Genomic DNA, 15,787 nt, shown 5'->3' on the forward strand with positions numbered 1-15,787 from the left:
ACTGGTTGAGTATTCCTAACACAAAAATCTCAAAGCTGAAATGTCATGAAATCTGAAACTTTTTGGGCATCATATTGTCAAAGTTTCAGACTTTGAAGCCAGATTTGGGGTTAGGGGTGCTTGATCTATAGGTTTTTTTTTTTTTTTAATCTATAGTTTTTAAAAATCACAAAATACAAATGAGTCTTCTTTACTATTATGAAGTTAGGAAAAATATCAAATTTAAGTCATTCAAGGCCAGCATGAGCAACTTAGTGAGACGGTATGTCAGAATAAAATGTTAAAAGGGCTCGTGTGAAGTCCTGTGGAGATCACTTTTGCCTCGAAGACCCGAGGCCCTGAACTCAGTCCCTCGGTGCCTTGAAAGGAAAGTAGGCACATTTCTTGGAACGGTGACATAGTTGGGAATGTTATGGGGTTCATTTCTCTAGTCTTAAAATTCAGTTCTTTAATTCTCCCAGGACCCATTCTGTTACAGAAACTTGCTGTCCAGTCCCACATTTCTCCTCCTGATCTGGGAATGTTTTTGCTTTTTTTCATGAAGTCCTGGAGCGTTAGTGAACAGCAGAGAGTTTGTCTTTGGTGTTTCCTGCCCGCTTCATGTTAGATACTTGAGCCAAGTGTGCCACTGCTCCCAGGAAGCCGTATTGATCTTTCTTGGCCAGTGACAGGCTCCAGGGTGTCTTCATTATGACCCGCACTGAAGCTTAGCATTCTGTTTCCTTCCCAGTGAGAGCCCATCTGCTTTTTTTGCTAATTAACCTCATATTCAACTGTAGAATTGTTTTACGATCCCTGTGCTTTGCCCTCTCCCATGCCTTTTATTTCAGAGCAGAGTCCACCGCACAGTAATGTCTGGGGACAGAGCTGAGCCTTGCCATGCCCTGGGGCCCCCCGCTGGCCTTAATGGATGGCTGTAGCCATCCCAAAATCTGTAATAATATTTAAAAGTGATGTTCATTTTCATTACGTGCCAGTCCCTGAAAATTACATAGTGGGCTATCGACAAATATTTATTCATTGCTCCTTCCTCTCCCCTTGCGTCCAGCTTCCTGCACTCCCCCTGGCACCCATTTTTTGTTTCCTTTGTTTAGTTTTGAGGTATTGGCGGTGGAATCCATGGTTTTGTACTGAGCAGTGTCCCCAGCCCTTTGTGTTTATTTTTTAATTCTGATCTGGTGTCTCAGTAAATCGCCTTGGCTGGGCTCAAGCTCGCAGCACTCCTCTCTCAACCTCCCAAGGCGCGAGGATTACAGGTGTGACCTGCCATGCCTGCCAGCCTTGCTTTTTCTTCCTTTTAATTTCTCTTCACCTCAGCCAGTGCACAAGTGGTATTTTACTCCCAGAGTTTAGCTTTCATAATTGTTTGGCCAGGTAAATGTCACGTGTTACACTTCCTTGAACCTTGACATCCGCTTTAACTCTATTGGGATGGCCTCCATACTTGTCTTTTGCACCTCGGAAGATGTGCCTGTTTGTGATCAGTGTTTTTTAAGTGAAGCATGGCTGTGTCCATAGCGAGCCAGCCCTGGAGCCATGACTTAGGAATGATCTTTGGAGTTCAGCTGTGATTAAGGAGCTTAGTGGTCAGTGTTTCCTGTTAGCCATTTGCAGCTGGAAGGGCATCAGTTTCTTGATTGAGTGAGTGCGTCTAGCTTCCTGCACTCCCCCCTTCACCCATGTTTTTTGTTTATTTTATTTTGAGTACTAGGGGTAGAACCCCAGTCCCTCAGGTAATAGACTGGCATTAAGGGTTTTTACTTTTTTGATTGATTAGACTATAAGAGTATATTTTCACATACAAATGCCCAGAAATTAGAATCATTCTAGTAGGAGAGATAGAAAATCACTAAGTAAAAATACAGTCTTAGCAGTGGATTATGCTGGGGAGAAGACTGAGGCGGAATCCTCAGGGGCTTCAGGTTGGTTCGAGTGTGCTGAGGCCGCTTGGTAGGCTGGCAGGATCTGGCAGCCTCCCCGAGGTGGCGGCCTTGGGCAGATCCTCTCAGAAAGGAGGCAGCAGTCCCAAGATCAAGGGCCCCCATTTAGAGGCCTGTGGCTGGGGACAGGTGGGACATGAGAGCTGTAGCTGCATGCTTGTCTCCACATGGTAGCTCCTGAGGAAGAGAAATGAGACAGTTGTTTTATCTGGGGGGGTGTGTATGTGTGTGTGAGATTCAACTTCTTTAAAAGTACAGAGTATGGATTTTATATAGAGGTCCTTATAGAAATATTCCTATGTTACAGTTGTTTCTTGGGATTCATGGAGGTTGGTTCTGGAACCTTCCATGGATACTAGAACCCTTAGGTGCTCAAGTCCTCGGATAATAAGGTGGTGCCATGTGTGTAGATAAGCCGCCACGTCCTTGTCTACACTGCAGCTCAACTCTAGTTGATCTGTAAGCCTGATACGTGAGTGCTACATGAACAGTTGTACTGAAGAGTATAGGAAGTAATGACAGGGAGAAAGGTCAGTGCAGGCAGTTTTCTTTTCAAGCATCTTTGCTCTGCCATGGTTTGAATCCATGGATGTGGAGCTGGTGCTATGGAGTGCCAGCCGCACAGTCAAGCCACTTACACATACATGGGAGTGGCCAGGTGGCTGCAGCTTTGCACACGCGAGGTTTTAGTCACTGTCTGTGTCAGCTGGGATTTCCATTTCTTCTTTCCAGTTTGAGGTTGGTGATAGAATTGTTGGAGAAGTTTCATCAGGCTCAGACTGTAGCCTGTGATCTTTAATTGACCACTAAGTATGCAACAGAAAAGCCAATTTCTGGATTAGAGCACAGCAGTGCCTCAGTTCACAAATGCTTTTGTTTGCGGACAATTTGGTTTCACAAACAGAAGCATTTGGCCAATTTTGGTTTTATTTGTGAACGAACACACTGCAGCCATCTTTCCCATACAAACACAGGCATGACCTTCTTTTCTGGAACTGTAGAACAAATTAAGTCGGTGAACTGAGGCGCCACCATATTTTTCAAAAACTTCCCTAGTAAAGGGAATCCTGAGATTGAAAAATAACGACTGGTACTTTTTTAAGTTTTTAACTATAAATAAATGGACACAGCTTGAGACCATACTCATAAGTGAAATAAATCAAACTCACATGTATAAATACTGAATAGTTTCCCTAGTGTAAGAAATGATAAGAATACATAGAAGTATGTGGTAATCATGACTCCCAGTTATATTGGTTTGAAGCCATATAATGTTTTCACTCATTAACCGCAATGGTTTTAACCTGAGTTGTTCGATTTTAGTATCTTTGATAGCACGAATAGCTATTTTGAAGAAAGCAACACAACATAAAAGCTAGTACTGATCTAATATCGTCTTGCTTTAAAGTCCCATCAAGCTGTAGTAATCTGTTTCCACTGGTTTTAACATGTTGTATCTTACTATATTTCACTGTATGCTATAGTATAAACAAAACTCTTTATAGGCAAAGAGATAATATAGAAACCATTGTTTGTTTTCTACTAGCAGGTTCTAAATACCCTGTAATTCTTGCATTCTCTTGAAAGGCTTCACACTGTCTAGATACGCTTGATATTATAGCACGTGAAGTTACACTCAAATAATTTAAGGAAAGAGACACTATGGTGACTACTATTATGTTAGATTATCTGGTGGTGAAACACAATGATGCTTGAATTGCTCGGTTCTGCCCTGCATTGTTCTATTGCAATATCCTCTTTTATCTCAATCTTCCCCCTATTTTTAAATTAATCTATTTTCTCTCATTTTTTTAATTAAGGGAAAACTAAATTAAAGAATAACGGGACATTAGAAAAAAAAGAAAAGAGCATAAGGTCTGCACTGAGATGGTTGTTGGCAACTTCAAGCAAATTGTGGAGAAAAAAGCACATGCACATTTGTAATGCGTAGAAACAAATTTTATAAAAGAAAACTTGAACACTTATAAACATATAATATTAATATTGGAGAAAGATAAGCATATACATGAATGTAATACAGTTGAGGGCCTCAAAATTAGCATGTGTCTTTAAGTGATTTATTTTTTATTGCACGTAATAATGTACATATTAATGGGGTATAATATGGTGTTTTAGTACATGCATATAGCATTTACCAATCAAACCAAGGAAATTATTATAAATAGTTTTTTTTTCATATGTAGGGCATGGACTTTTAAACACTTAAATTTTTATTTGGGAATATAAATTTGTTCATCTCATCGATAGCTAATAAATATAACTGCACATTTGTTTTTCTTGTGTGGTTTCCCCCTAGAAACGTAATGTTACGGACCCTACATAGTACAGGTGTTGGAAGATTATTTCAAGGGTGTTTATTTCAGGGAAGTACAAGAGCAGCCTGGCGGACAGCAGGTTGTTCCCATAGGGTGCGTTGTGAAGCTCTTGCCTGGGCTTTGGTACTGCTCAGTGGTTCAGCTCCTACCTACATTCCCCAGCACTGCCAAAAAAGTTTTCCCAAAAATGTTATTTGAACTTTGAATTTTTGCTGGTACCTCTAGTAGGCTACTTTTGTTATTTGGAAGTACTTTGTATATTTATGCCTTTGACAGAAACAAATTTGAGTTACTTAATAACTTAATAATTTGTGAAGGCTGCTTACTGAGATACTCATAGCTGTTTAATGTTAGTCTTCCCTTAGGATCTCCAGTATCATCCCATCATATTTACATTTTTATTTATGTCTTTTAAAGCCCTTAACTGTTAATATTTTTAGTGTGAGGCAGCTGTGTATCTGACAGTATGTAATGTCTTTGACTTAAAATAATCTGATTGGAAAAGAACATTGATTAGGAAGTATGGAAAAATAGAAATAAGGATCTTGAATATTTGCCAACACTTCAAAAATCTCAGCTAATCCTTTGCGTTTGGAGAATATATACAATGTACAGGAAAAGACCTTCTAAATGCTAAATTTATGTCAAATGTGAATTATCTTAAAAACGATTGTCACCCTCTGTGCGATGGTGGGAACACACCACGTGTCTGTTTGCTTAGCTCCTATGAAATGCGGTAGGGAGGTCACTCAGAACAGAAGACAAAGGCAAAAGTGCCTGTGAGAGCCAGGGCATCCCCTCCTGGGTGCATAGCCAAGAAAACCGTAAGTAGGAACTTAACGACCATGCTGCCACTTTATAGCAGCATCATTCACAATAGCCACGAGGTGGATGTTACCTGTGTCACCATCATGGGGCGCATGGCGAACCCTCCGACTTGACGAGAGGGAAGTTCGCTGCATGCTGCCGCATAGAGGTAGGTACCCTCGGCTTTTGGTACTGGGTGAGCTAAGCCAGCCACCACAAAAGGAGCAGCATGTGACTCTACTTGTACGAGGTGCCTAGAGTAACCAGCTTTTAGGGACAGAGTGTAGAATGTGGGCTTTCAGGGAGGAAGATTGGGCGCCCTCTTCCGTGAGGCTTGCTGGAAAGAGAGAGCTGTGGGCCAGCGAGCCCGGAGAGCAAGCTCTGAGGGAGGGCAAGTCTTCTCAGACACCAGTTCAGTGGCACCAGTGTCTCAGGAGGCTGAGGCGCTGCGTGATCCTCCCAGTTGCTGTCGCGTATGTGAGGCAGATAGGAATATTTCCACTGTACACCAGTGATCTTCAGTACTGCATTCATTTCTCCCAGATGGAGTTGTTCTTGTTAACCATGTCTTTGGGAAATTCAATCAGTACTGTATGACATACGTATGGTTGAGAGAGAGAAAGGTGATAGGGGAATTTAGTGCAAATGCATGAGAGTACATTTACATTTGTTCTGTGTTTAACTGTTCTGCTGGACTAATTCTGGACAACAGGGCTGGGAATATAGTTCAGTAGCGCGGTGCCTGCCTGGCAAGCGTGAGGTTGTGAGTTCAAGTGTCGGTATCTTTAAGTGTGTTTTGGTCTCAGGAGTAGAAATGGAGGTGGCTGCAGCCTGATGTTTTCTGAATCAGTGCTGTATTGTAAACTTCCTCTCCTGATTTTCTGACTGATAAATGTCGTGCTCAGAGCAGGCAGGTAGCTATTGACTTGGGGCACTGCATGTGACATTGCAGGACTCCTCTTAAATTAGGAGCACGGATGGCTTCTGCCTGGGCCAGGAGAGGAGAGCCTTGTTTGTCTGTCCCTGCTTGGGGCAGATGGCTGACTTGTAACCAGGGGTGTAGGTTGACCCCATGTATTGTGAGGCTTATTAGCCCCTCTGCAAAAGAGGCTCAGGCTGAACTAAGAACAGTTTCTCATTAGCATGTGTTTGACACGGTCCATACTAAAATATGAATTATTTTTATAGAGATTTGATTCTGTAACTTGTTAAAATTTATAACTAACTCACTAAAATTCATTGATCCTTTTCAGTGGGAAGCTTGATGGTACCTTTTCAGTGGGAAACTGAGGAGACATATAGAGTTTTAGTTAGGTGGGTCACTTGTATTCCTGCAGTGTGCTTGTGTTGTCACCTGATGCTACCACCCTCCTGCCTCTGGTGGGGACAGCAGTCCATGTGGCTCCTAGTGTCTCAGCCTAGGTACAGAGTTAGGAATGAGATCCCTAGGGCAGCAGACTGGCCAAGGAGGTTTGGCCTTCTCTAGTGTCTTTGGTGCTGGGTATTCGTCAAGTGACCGCCCTACTTTGTTGGCTTCGCAGGTTCACTTCCACAATTTCTAATGTCATTGCTAGAACTAGACATCCTGCATAGTCAAAAATGGGATTTCAGACCAGTGGGATACACTTAGCTTTCTTTATATTTTTTTGCCCTGGTTTATGTTTAGAAAAAGAAGTTAAACTGCTACTTTACCTTCATTAGTCTCATTCATGATGCTGTTATGTTCCAGTATAAAAAATAAATGTCCTATCAGGAAATGAATAAAAATCTATTGTAGCTTTGTGACACCAACTTGGAATCAACAGGATAAGAAGGGCATCCGTCCTTTCAAACCAGTGTACGTGTTCATTTTTCTGTGATAACAATAACTTTTGATATTTTATATCTTAGTGTCATGTTAGAGATTTCATTCCATGATCATTTGTTCATTCACATGTATTTTTATTTTTAGCTCTAAGCGAAAGAATGAGGCCTCAGCCTGACATGAGGTGGTTTTGAGGTCATCCGATTTCTGGCTAGAAGTGTGCTGTCGCCTGGTCCTGAGACCACTTCACCCAGAATGGTAATGGCAAACCCTAGGGGACAGAGAGGGGCCTCACATTTCCATGTCTGTCCTATCCCTGCTCCTTCCTTTGTGAGAGTGAAGCGCAGCTGAACCTAACTGCACAGATGTTCAGTAGCTGTGTTAACACCAGTCGCCATGTGCTAATCAAACCACAAGTGTTTAAACGCAGGGTTTTTTTCTTTTTTTTCCAAGTGGCTTCTTGGGCCACGTGACTCATAACGAAGTATGTACTATATTAGGAATTTGCAGATTGAAGTGAGTTTTTTTCCCTTTGAAAATCAGTAGTTTTAGTCTTAAACTTAGTAATCAGACTAGAAAGTGTTTCTTGCCATAGCATCCCTTTACTATGATAAAGAAATTTGATGTTTTCTGTGAATATGTTTTACTTTCTGAAGTATAAAATGCCCATTAGGAATTTAGTTGTACAGTTAACTCTAATTTTTAGATGTTCAAAATATATTTTATAGTTCTACATAACAGAATTATTTTCTTCATTCAACTTTTTTGGGGGATGTGTTTTCTCAGTGGCCAGGTTTCTTCTGATGGCCCAAGTCTTGCTAAGTCTGTTGAAGCCGTGCTAAGGCCCAAACTCGGCTGTCCGCCTTGCTGGGGTTCTTGCTCAAGTTCAGATTTTACACTAAGCCACTTACTAAGATGAGTGCTTTATTGTTCTATTTCATTTCCTGTCTTATACATAGTAGCATTAGTAACAAAAGCAGCATCACAGAATTGCTTCCAAATCCTGAATCATGTTACTTAATTGATGAGATGCTTAGAAAATGAAATTTCACCCCACTCTAGAGGCAATACAGATGAAAATTTTAAATTTTGTTTAACAGATAGTATTTTTGTTTTTAAGCAGAAGTCATATCTTCTAGAGGCTCAGTTATCACGCTGATTCTGTATGTCACCCCATTTTCTTGCACCCTTTTTTGAAAATGAGAGAGCACGGCTGTGAGTTTCTGTAATGGCAGGAGAATCTGTGCTCACAGAGGAGCAGCTACTCAGGCCGGCCACGCAGGCTGGCCGTGGTGTACCAGAGTGGGTTCCTGATGTGTGTGGTCCCCCTTGGCTCGCAAGCCTGCCCAGTCCATTCTGAGCAGCCCTGGAGCGCCCTGGGTCACTGGCTGGCCAGCTCTCCTCATCTGGAATTTTCTGTTTCTACACATGTGAACTCAGAACTGTTGGTTTTCTTTAGAATCATTAAACTGATTATCAGTAGCATGGTATTTAAACCTGTGGCAGGAGAGGTGCTCATGTAGTTTATTTCTGTATAGCAATACTAGTTTAATAACAATTACTGATAACTATCTTTTGGGAAGATTTAATTTTTTTCTGCTTACCCCCGCACACCAATTTTTCTTTCTTTCTTGTAAAAAATGCTCATAGATTGGGCTGTTTTGAGGTTAGCAAATCTTTGAAGAACATCTTTATTTCATGTACTAGAAGTTAATGTGGAACAACAAAGACTTTACTGTTAATTGGCTAAAAAAGTAAGTTCTAACGGTATGAGTTGCACAGGAACTGTAATTTCATTGACACATTTGAATGTCGCTGTGATGATAGCTTTTACAAGAAAATATAGAGATAATGCCACTTTAAAGCTTCACATTTATAAACGTAAGCATATTTTGAGCCAGTAAATATTAGATAAATAGGTGATATGTATGATGTTTAACATTTATTTTGATTAACTTTTGTTTCTAAATAAAATTTTATTAGCCTTGAGCTGTAAATGTAAGATGAGAAAAAGCAGTAACATTAAAGTGTTTTGAAAAATTTAAAAGTAAATACCTTTTCTGAGAACGTCTTTTCCTTTGCCATTGTTTAATTCTGTTCCCTTTTTTGTTTTTTAGGTTTGCAATTTTTTTTGGTGATGGCATGTTCAGAATCTTGGATCCCTAAGTTGAATATGTTGGAAATATTTAGGAATCTTGGATATTATATGATTGCTTAGTAGGTGAAATAGTAAATTTAATAAAAGACTATAAAAGAACTTTGTCCTTTTAAGTTGACATGCATGTCTTAAGTCATCAGCTGTCAGTATTAGTGTCATACTCTTTCAAGGGTTTGGGGTTCTTCAAAATTTCGTGTTTTCCCAGGCAGATCTGTAATTCCTTCCTGCCTACCTGGTTAGCTTCTTTTCTTTTCTCTCTACCTTAAAATATGTGTTACTTGGATCAGAGTATTTATTGATCAGATATAAAGAAGAGGGGGAAAAAAGTCATCAAGCGACAATCATACAGGTTACCGAATTACAAAATTTCAACCTGGAGATCATCTATGTTACAATATTCTACCCCAATTTATGCAAATACATGTGGCAAAATGCTGCCAGTTTTCAAAATTAGCCATTTTATAGGACAGGAATGCTAACAAGGAAGGAAAAGAGCTGTTCATTTTCACCTCTTTGCTCCCCCTTTCCTCTCTTACGCGGTGAATGAACTATGTAGTAGCTCAAAGGTAGGCGATGGGAATAAAAAGGAAGAGCAGGGAAGTGATTCCAGTCTCCAGAAAGGATCAGGTTCCCTGCAGAGTTGAAAGGTCAGCTTCTCCCATGTACCTGAGCACAGTTTCCAGCTGCGGGCTACTCGTGTGAGCCTGGACCATGGCCAAGGGTGGCCTTGACCGTGGGCTGGACGGAGAGCGGGGGTAGCACAGTGCCAGCCAGCCCGGGAGGACCACGGTGCCAGTCCCTCCCAGCCTCGCCTGTTCCTTCTGGGGATTCAGAGACTTGGGAACATGCTGGGGGAGACGGAGTCTGAGGACCACAGTCAGAAACAGCTTGGAAAAGGATTAACGGGAAGGGTGAAGAAAGTACAGGGAACTTGAGGCTGATAATGGCTTGGGAGAGTATTCACATAGGAATTTATTGTAAGGTTTATTGTTGGTGAATTATCCAGAATTTGTAAAATCCATGTACATCTGCAGCAGACATTCCCTAAGATTCTTTTGGAAAGCTTTTAGAGGCTGAAGGCTACCTGTCACCCCCGCTCCCTTTTGGGTTTTGCTTTGTTGTAAGAGGAACTGGCTGTTGTGGGTTTAATAGCAGGCACAATAAAGACATTAGATTTTACTTTTGAATCAAGTTATATTTTAATCTAAATGTGTGTTGCCTGTTTAGCTATTTTCCCATTACAATTGGCTTTTTTGAAACTCTCTGTCTGTGATACTTTCGTCAATAGAGGTGTTTCCTCTTAGCCAATTCTAGCCACAGTATTGATGAGGCGTAGGCATTTGATATACCCAGAAGGAATTATCCAGGCAGGAAAAAACTCAGTCTGTACTGAAATAAATATTTCAGAGCCTTTCTTAGATTCTGAAAGCTGTGAGTACAAATGAAAGAGACCCAAGAGAGGGAAAAACTTAAGAGCTTTACAATAAAAAGTGGGGGGGTGGGGGGGAGGGGGGGAGTAAATTTCATAGTGAGAATCTGAAACACACTAAGGGAAGGACTGACTTTGCTGGAGAGGTAAGAAGGCGCCAGATGCCTCAGTGAGGGCCATTCTGTTGTGTTTCAGGTGATACCCTAGCTTGCGGCATGGTCTTTGGAAACACTGAGGCATTGCCAAACAGTGGGCTTGATTTTATTCTAGTATGTTCTAAAGGGATATGTGGCTCAAAGACTGGCTTCATTTTAAGAAATACCTTGAATATTAGACAAATACGAATAAAGTTGTCCTTGTATAACTTCAAGAAATAGTGTAGAATACTGAGTATTGTGCAGAATTTAGTGCATGCATATAATCTGTGTTGTTTCCTAGAATCTCTGAGAATGACCTTTTCTTGCTAAGTCTTATGTTGGCCTAGGTTACGTTAGAAGAGCATTTCTCTGTGTGTCTCATGGGAAACATACATGCCTGGGCCATGGCCCTTCATGGTCCAGCACACCGCTAACAGTCCTCAGTGTGAGTGCTCATCCCTGGAGGAGCAGGGCTTTGAGCTTCTGGGTGCACAGAGCAACCTAGAAGCAGTGAGCTATAGCTCTGGCCCTTGTGTTTTGGAGTTTCAGACAAAACCTTATCGGACCTGTGCGTGCAGAGACTGCATGCAGCTGAGTGTCATAAAGCCCTGCTCTGAAAGGTCCTCTTCCTTTACGTCTGTCCTTGCTCCGACTTTGTTCTGGCTCTGTCCCGGATTCTCTGCTGCCTTGGATTGGGACTTCAGTCTTGAAGGATGCTACTGCCTCTGCACAGAAACCTGCAGCAACGAGCTGAGAGCTTCACAGTGAATCGGACCAGCACTCACTGCGAGGGGAGTGTCGAGCACTGTGCAAGAGAAACTGAGAGCCCACGGCGCCTCCTGGTGAAGGGTTATTTCAGAATAAGTCAAATACTAATGTTTTTAAAATAAGCATGTTTTCTGCTAAATTTCTGATGAATAAGAACGCTTCCTCTCGGAACTCTCATGTCTCAAGATGTCAGATTCATGCTGTACATTGTATATTTTGAATTAAAATGGAGGTCAGAAATTTGGAATTCCCTTGTTTTGTGACTTTTGAATTTGCATCAGGTTCATAAAAATGGTCAAGATAATTTTATTTTTATTTCTTTCTGCATATATGATTGTCAGTTTCATTAATTCATTTATAAGTGTAGACAAAAATATCAGATCATGTTTTCACATAGAATGGATGCACTTGACTAATTTTATTGGAAACATTTCAACAACAAAAATGTCCATGGAGCAGCTCCAGTCTCCCTTGTGTAGCCTCAGCTTGCCTGCTGGCCATGTCCCTCACTGGGAATTCTTGCAAACCCAGCTCACTGAGAAGTCATCCTGGAAATATCAAGAAACTCAAGAAACTCTGCATTTGGGACTAAGTAGATGGAAGAGCACCCTCAGGGGAGTGACATAGCCCTTTTGAGAAGCACTACTGTTTCTAGGTGAGACCAAATCTGCCTTTCTGAATTGGATCTATAGACATGAACTAGCCTTGTAACCATGTACCTTTATTGTGAGCAAAAGAGAACTCACCCTAGGCACTTCTTTCAGGATAGTCTGGTAGAGGCGACTGGGTTCATCAGCCAACTGGAAGTTAGACTTTGTTTATTCAGGATTTGAAGATACTTTCTTTTAGTTTTTTTGGAGTATAATGTGCTGGGGCTTCTGCAGTGTGTGCTTCGCAATTTCAGCGCCCCAGAGATGGTGACCAGAGAGAGGAGCCCAAGTTTCTGTTCTCTGTCCACAGTGCTGTCCCCTCCTGTTCATGTGAATGTGTGTGAGGGACACTCCCATCCCACCCATTCTTCCCAAACAGTGTGCCTTTTACTATTTCCCAGCATGCCCGATTTCAGCGCCTCGTCTTAAGGTAGAGGCATCACCTGCAATTCAGCCCTAGTCCTCCCATCCCATTGTCAGGTTTCATCCTGCTGGAGACAGGAGCTTTGTACCTGTTTTGCTGTAAAGAGTCTGTATCTTGCTTTTATTTCCATCTCCCTTCCAAAGGAGAAGGAGAACAAATCCAGGCATAGGGATCAGGGTTGTCTAGGGTTTGTCTGTGGGTTTCTGTGTACAGTGTTGTATTCTAAAGGTGGTCTTTGTTGTGGCAGTGAAATAGCCTCCTTGGCGCTGTGCTTTGCAGAGCTCCAGCACATTTTCCCAAGGCCAGGAGGGACCCTGGCATCTAGCAAACGTGGGAGGCTCAGAGCTGAGCTTGGGAGCTTGCTAGGTGCTGGGGTTGTCAGGCAAAGGAGGTCACTAAAGAGACCCACCTATGTCTCTTGGGTGCTGGTAAAAATGCAGAGAAAGTGGATAAGATTTTGATGGCAAGGTTTGTCAAAAAGTAAGACATTTTTCAGGCCCACATGGACCCACATTGACTATTCATATGTGTCTTCAAAAAAAAAAAAAAAAAAAAAAAAACTACTTAAAAAAAGTATTACTCTAAAATTTCACGTAAAGTTTTTATAATCATTGTATATGTGTTGTGTGTAAAAGAGGCTACACTAACAATTTTCTGACTGCTCTAATAAAAGTTAAATGGTTATTTAAAACAATAGTTTTAATTTTGAGAGAACATTTAAAAGTATGACTATTTTGACTTTTAATGTAATAAATAATCTCAGAAGCTGCTTGCGTATGTGTGTGTGTTTTCTCCATGTAAAAATACTGTAATCAGGGTCCATGTATTTTCTTCAGCATGACCCACTGAACTTTGTATTTATGGATTAGGGGACTTGAAATGCCCATTAATCAGTTCTGTGTATACAGTAAACTTTGAATAAAGTAACTTTGTACTCTGAAGCAGCTCTCAGTAAATAAATTTTTGTTTAAGAAAATGCATGTGAATTAAAAGAAACAAATCTATAAATCAGTCCATCTAAGTCAGGGTCTGCAGCTTGTCTGCCCAGAGTTAATGGTGATAGTGTGGCCATGGACAGTGGTGGGATGTGTAGCTCAAAGGAAAAGGAGGGCTCTGTCTGATTCCTCCGTGGGGCTGTCTGTGGGCCTGAAAGACAAAGTGAGAATGTTACTGTTTTTAAAATCATCCGTTGTGTGCCTTTCTGTGCTGTACCCCCTATATTTTGTAAAATCAAAAACCTATAATCCTGCCCTCTATAAAAACTGTTAAAATATTTACTTGTCCATGCAGTCAGGAAGCCGGGAGCTGCTGTTCCTTTAACCATACCCTAACGACTAGCATGTTGAGAAGTCAGTTCTGCCATTTATTTATCCCATGACCAGTAACTCAGGACAGTGGGGTAATTGAGCAGCATGGGACAGTTTAAGTCTTTTCGAGCATTTTTGGGCAGTGGGAGTCACTGCTTTAAAAGCCTGGCAAAGTGGTAGTCCAGACGACAGCTAGAATCATCCCATTTCAACCAGCTCTTAAGAATTTCCTGGAAATCCCTTAAAACAGATCTGCTACATCACAGACTTTCAGGAAACCATTTATGCTCTCTTGCTGATAATTGTCTAACCTACTAGTCACCAGCTTGCATTATTTTTATTCTCATCTGTAATATGAAGTGTAGGGTTGACAGTCATCATGTTGTGGAATTAGACTGCCTTTATTAGCTAGCTTTAAAAAAAAAAGACATCAGGACTTTGAAGGAGCTGACCCAAAGCATGTATTTGAGCCAACTTAGAGGCCAGCAGCTCTGGGCAGTACTGCATATACAGCTTGTTAACGAGAGAACTCTGGGGGAGACCCTGGGGTCTTTTCCTCATCTTCTCCAAGAATATCTTTCCTAAGTGGGTGCTCGCAGAAGGGAGATTGAGAGGAAACTTGTGATCTTCAGTATGGTTTATAATACTCCAAAGTAGCCGCACTTATCTCCCTGGATATTGCAGAATTTTTACTGAATTGCTCATTAGGGAAAGTTCACCGTATACTGACTGCATGGTGTCTTCCTGAGAGACTTTTTCATAGGAGACTCAACACGGAATTATTAAACCGTGGGCTATGATTAGTGAAGCAGACATCTGCTTCCTGTGTTCACTGGGACTTGAAAGCAAGAATGCAGTTACTGACTAAAATGAAATTGGCTGGAGAGAGAGTTGGGGCTTCAGTGTCACATTGCTCCCCATCCTTTCCCAAGGGTGCAAGTGCTGGAGCCCGCACAAGGGCCTTGCAGTTTCACAGTGCTGGACGGCGCTATTTGTCATTAAAATTTTGCATTATATATTTTGAATATTCCCAGTTTTGCTGCAGAGAAAAAATTACAAACCAGTATGTATTGAAATAATTTCACTAAAATATGACGTAACCAAAGATCATGGCACATTTGCCATTTTCTGTTTTGAGGAGAAGGTACAAGGTTCTGACTGCGGGCCTGGGATGACAAGCAGAGAGCTCGTTTTTTTTCCAGCACTCAGTCTTGCTCCAAAGCCAAGTTCCCTTTTTGACTGAGTGACATCTTGGACTTCTTTAGAAGTTAGAGTGTTCTCCAACTCTTGATTGGTTTTGGTGACCACGTTCACTTTAGAAATCCACATTACAGGAAGAGTTACTGTAGTTCTTTTCAATTTTTTTATTTTAAAGAGGGTAAGATTAAACAGAACAAAACAAAACAAAAATATCATGAGGAAACAATTTTAAGAAACATAGATTTCAAAGCAAGTCCACTGGAAATCTTCACTGTCTATCATATTGTCTCTAGTTTTCTTCCAAATAGTTGTCCCCATCTTCACACATTGAATACATACGTTATAGAACTAATAGTCATAAGGCTTTTTAGGTCTTCAAGACCTGACAATGGGGAAGTCAATAATGACTGCCATGATGTCTCTCATTCTCTTTGTAGTAGCTGTCCTGACCTTTACGTATGCTGAAATTGAACATGAGAGACTAGACTAATATCACTCTGAACAGTGAATAATAGTATTGCTAGATTTTATATCATAATGCTACAGAATTAGCACTGGGTTTCTTCGTGTCTCTTCTTCTTGAGACTGTTCATTACATTGTGCATTACATAATCTGTTCCCGTAAACTGTTTAGAAATTCTTACCATGTGTGAATCTCTACATGTATCTCTATCCTTTCTGTATTACAGGGAAAAACAGATCATAAGACAACAAAACAAATTGCTAGAAAAAAATGAAAAAGATATAAAACCACAGTATTAGGTGATCTACAGTACTTACTATGCTTTCTCTTGTTTTCAATAGAATTGTTCACGTCAACAGACATA

General features: G+C 41.0%; 1 protein-coding gene and 1 long non-coding RNA gene across 2 annotated transcripts in view; both read left to right on the plus strand.

Annotated features, from left to right (window-relative positions):
* The window catches only part of LOC106025727 (uncharacterized), a 71,388-nt gene extending 57,994 nt beyond the window's left edge, over positions 1 to 13,394 (plus strand). The window contains exons 2-3 of the long non-coding RNA XR_010042675.1: positions 7,035 to 7,145; positions 9,005 to 13,394. This is a non-coding gene — a long non-coding RNA (uncharacterized LOC106025727). The remainder of the gene's footprint in view (positions 1 to 7,034; positions 7,146 to 9,004) is intronic.
* Positions 1 to 15,787, plus strand: part of Xkr6 (XK related 6) — a 229,866-nt gene that overhangs the window by 59,282 nt on the left and 154,797 nt on the right. The window lies entirely within an intron of this gene.

This window comes from Cavia porcellus, unplaced genomic scaffold, assembly GCF_034190915.1.
Source record: "Cavia porcellus strain 051 isolate PalLab524CR breed Dunkin Hartley unplaced genomic scaffold, mCavPor4.1 scaffold_24, whole genome shotgun sequence".
Lineage (NCBI taxonomy): Eukaryota > Metazoa > Chordata > Mammalia > Rodentia > Caviidae > Cavia > Cavia porcellus.